This window comes from Danio rerio, chromosome 1 (assembly GCF_049306965.1).
Source record: "Danio rerio strain Tuebingen ecotype United States chromosome 1, GRCz12tu, whole genome shotgun sequence".
Classification (NCBI taxonomy): Eukaryota; Metazoa; Chordata; class Actinopteri; order Cypriniformes; family Danionidae; genus Danio; species Danio rerio.
In genome coordinates this window covers 9,049,600-9,054,115 of record NC_133176.1, presented here as the reverse complement: position 1 = coordinate 9,054,115, position 4,516 = coordinate 9,049,600, and positions in this window count along the sequence as shown.

Sequence of the window (4,516 nt, the reverse complement as noted above, 5' to 3'; positions counted from 1 at the left end):
CGGAGCGTGGACAGTAAACCACGGACACTGAAAAGCCAATAGAGGCTGCTCCAAATGATGGACATCAGTGTTTTGATGCCGCTGGAGATGCGTCTGGTCTGGTTCTCTGTTGGTCTTGACAGCAGATTCTGGATTAGATGTTGGCGCACATGGGAGTTTACTCATGTGTTTATTGACCTTATTCTGCGATGCAGATCGTTTTTACGATTTAGTCGCCCATGGGAGAAATGACTGGGAATAATAAATGGCATAAACGGACAAACTACTTCCTCTAAAAACATGACAATACATAAAAAAGTAAAATAACACAATAAGAAAACATCAGTTTGCAACATGAAGCAACTTTCCCAGTACTGGATTGCGGCTGGAAGGGCATCCACTGTGTAAAACATATGCCGGATTAGTTGTCGGTTCATTCCGCGATGGCGACCCCTGATTAATAAATGGACTAAGCCGAAAAAAAAATGAATGAATGAAAATATGAGTTTGCAACATGAAGCAGCTTTCCCAGTGCTGGGTTGTGGCTGGAGAGGCATCCACTGCGTAAAACATGCTGGATTAGTTGGCGGTTCATTCCGCGGTGGCGATCTCTTTGATTAATAAAGGGACTAAGCCGAAAAGAAAATGAATGAACGAAAATACAAGTTTGCAAAATGACGCAGCTTTCCCAGTACTGGGTTGCGGCTGGAAGGGCATCCACTTTATAAAACTTATGCTGGAATAGTTAGGGGTTCCTTCCGCAGTGGGGACCCCTGATAAATAAAGAGACTAAGCCGAAAAGAAAATGAATGAAAATATGAGTTTGCAAAATGAACCACTTTCCCAGTACTGGGTTGCGGCTGGAAGGGCATCCACTGTGTAAAACATATTCTGGATTAGTTGTCGGTTCATTCCGCTGTGGCGACCCCTAATTAATAAAGGGACTGAGCCGAAAAAAAGTTAATAAATAAATGAAAATGTTAGTTTGCAAATTGAAGCAGCTTTCCCAGTACTGGGTTGTGGCTGGAAGAATATCCACTGCATAAAACTTACGCTGGAATAATTGGAGGCTCATTCCGCTGTGGTGACCCCCTGATTAATAATTGGACTAAGCCGAAAAAAAAAAAATTAATGAATGAATAAAAATATCAGTTTGCAACATGAAGCAGCTTTTCCAGTACTGGGTTGTGGCTGGAAGGGCATTCACTATGAAAACATATGCCGGAATAGTTGACGGTTCATTCCGTGGTGGTGACCTCTGATTAATAAATAGACTAAGCCGAAAAGAAAATGAATGGATGAATAAAAATATCAGTTTGCAAATTGGAGCAGCTTTCCCAGTACTGGGTTGTGGCTGGAAGAATATCCACTGCATAAAACTTACGCTGAAATAATTGGAGGTTCATTCCGCGGTGGTGACCCCTGATTAATAATTGAACTAAGCCGGAAAAAAAAATGAATGAATGAATAAAAATATCAGTTTGCAAAATGAAGCAGATTTCCCAGTACTGGATTGCAGCTGGAAGGGCATCCACTGCCTAAAACACATGCTGGAATAGTTGTCGGTGCATTCCGCTGTGGTGATCCCTGATAAAAGGGACTTGAAGCAGCATTTTGAGCTGTTTTTAACGTGTAGAAATTAAAAGAAGTGAATGTGAGTGGAAGTCCTAAAAAGATTCCAGTCTGCGCCCGCTCGTACATGAAGAATAAGGTCAATACGTGAAAACTGGAGCCGAGAGCAATCTTGCAGGGAAGAACTGCAGTGTTTTGATGAATAAGCATCTCAAGTGACTGTTTTTTTAATTTATTGTTTGTGTTATTGCGTTTCTCAACTTCCAGGTCTGTTGATTATTGAACGTTTATGCACGAGGCCTTGATTCCCGCACCGTGTGACTTCAGGTTGATCATATGGACATCTGCATCCCGAAAGCTGGCCTGACGGATGCGTATTGCATATCAGACATTTGTAGCCCTTATGCTGTTGACGTGCGAGCCGGTGTGGTCCAAAACGCATGTGGTTCTTTTATCCCCATTTTGCTTATAACTTCTCAAACATTTATTCAAACAGCAAACAAACAAAACTAAAGATCAACATGCAGAGCAATCCGTCGTTGACTTGGAAATGTAAATACAATAAGCAAGCGTTTCAATTGTGCTTTAAGTTATGGATCTGGACATTGCTCGTCTGTTCATCGTGGGGTTTTGTTGAAATCCAGCCCGAGTTTTATTCAGCAGACGTGAAACGGCATGTTGGACATAAAGGACTTTATTTTGGTTTTAAGAATCTTGCATTTGTTAAAGTTGTTTGTTGATTCTAGCCAATAGTGTGTTGAGCAAACTTCACATTCCAGATGGCTGACAAGGTCAAACGAATCGATTCAACGAGACGCCTGTGCTGCTCTCTTATTTTTTTAATGTTTGAATAAATGAATGAAAAGTTTTGTATTGTTGCAATAAAATAAGCGGCCTCTTGTCAAAACACAAAGTCTTGATGAAGTGTCATTTAGAGATCATTGGGATATAGGTTTGAAATAATCTGTAACAATATGACAGGGTCACACTTTGGGCCCAGTATTCACTCTGAAATAGCATGTAAGTATGGCTTAATAACATGTGTGATTCCTGCAGCCCGCCGGCCAACCACTAAGCATGACATATTGCACATAATGACAAGTTTTGCTTGCTACACAACTGAAAACGTGCTAGATATAATACAGTTTTTCATTCGGAATTGTAGTATTATTAAATACTGTAAAGTTTTTCAACTGGCGAATGACATGATCTAGTGGGTTGTCTGCTGCCATTTTTAAGGTGCGCACGTTCACAATTTCCAGAGACGTGGCTTTGGACGACAGGGGTGGGACTGTTTCAAAGATATTATGCTAACCGGTAAGCGTTTTGTCAGATCATCTACTGCACCTTTAAAACTAATTAGTAAGTCCAAGGAATCATCTTTGAATATTTTTTTCAGATGATGAAAAAGTAACTCAAAAGTAACGTAATGCAAAGCTAGTTACTTTTTTTAGGAAGTAACTCAATATTGTAATGCATTATTTTAAATATATATACATACATACATACATACATACATACATATATATATATATATATATATATATATATATATATATATATATATATATACATACACACACACACACACAAACACTCACACACATACACACACACACACACAGTTGATGTCAGTATTAGCCCCCTTTTGATTATTTTTTCTTTTTTAATATTTCTGGGCGAGGCAGTGGCGCAGTAGGTAGTGCTCTCGCCTCACAGCAAGAAGGTTGCTGGTTCGAACCTCGGCTCAGTTGGCGTTTCTGTGTGGAGTTTGCATGTTCTCCCTGCCTTCACGTGGGTTTTTTCTGGGTGCTCCGGTTTCCCCCACATTCCAAAGACATGCGGTACAGGTGAATTGGGTAGGCTAAATTGTCCATAGTGTATGAGTGTGTGTGTGAATGTGTGTGTGGATCTCCCCCAGAGATGGGTTGCAGCTGGAAGGGCATCTGCTGCGTAAAAACTTGCTGGATAAGTTGGCGGTTTATTCCGCTGTGGCGGCCCCGGATTAATAAAGGTACTAAGCCGACAAGAAAATAAAAGAATGAATGAATGAAAATATTTCCCAAATGATGTTTAACAGAGCAAGGAAATTTTCACAGTACGTCTGATAATATTTTTTTCTTCTGGAGAAAGTTTTATTTGTTTTATTTTGGCTTGAATAAAAGCAGTTTTTTATTTGTAAACCCTATTTTATGGTTAAAATTATTAGCACCTTTATTATTTTATTGATTTTATTGACTGTCTATAGAACAAACCATCCTTATACAATTACTTGCCTAATTACCCTAACCTAGTAGTGTAGTTAACCTAGTTAAGCCTTTAAATGTCACTTTAAGCTGTATAGAAGTGTCTTGAAACATCATGTCATGTCAAAAACGAAGTCGTCATGGCAAAGATAAAATAAATCAGTTATTAGAAATGAGTTTTAAAACTATAATGTTTCGAAATTTGCAGAAAAACTCTGCTCTCCGTTTAACAAAAATTGTGGAAAAAAATAAACCGGGGTTTAATAATTCTGAATTTAACTGTAGGTATTTGTACAATCAATGATATTTTCTGAGCTTTACTCCTGCATGCATCAATAATCCCCAAATTCCAACCTGAGAGCAATAATCGAAAAGAGCTCAGAAGTCTCGTCCGCTCGTTTGGTTTTTCACGTCTCTGGTGACTGAGTAGGAAGCACATACCATTTGGCTTGATTTCCAAATGACGCATTGGGTCACAGGACACTCAGCCCTCTCCCACGGTGGGGAGTGTGTGTGATGCATTTCAAAAGAAGCACTCACACCTCACACACACACACACACACACACACCACTGTCTCTCACACACATGCGTTCTCTCACACTGCGTTTGCACTTTTTCTTACAGACTCAGATAAAGACCTCTAACCTTCCACAACACATTATCTGCGGCCCTTCCTCTCCCCTTTTACGCCACAAACAATATTCCACCCTTAATACTA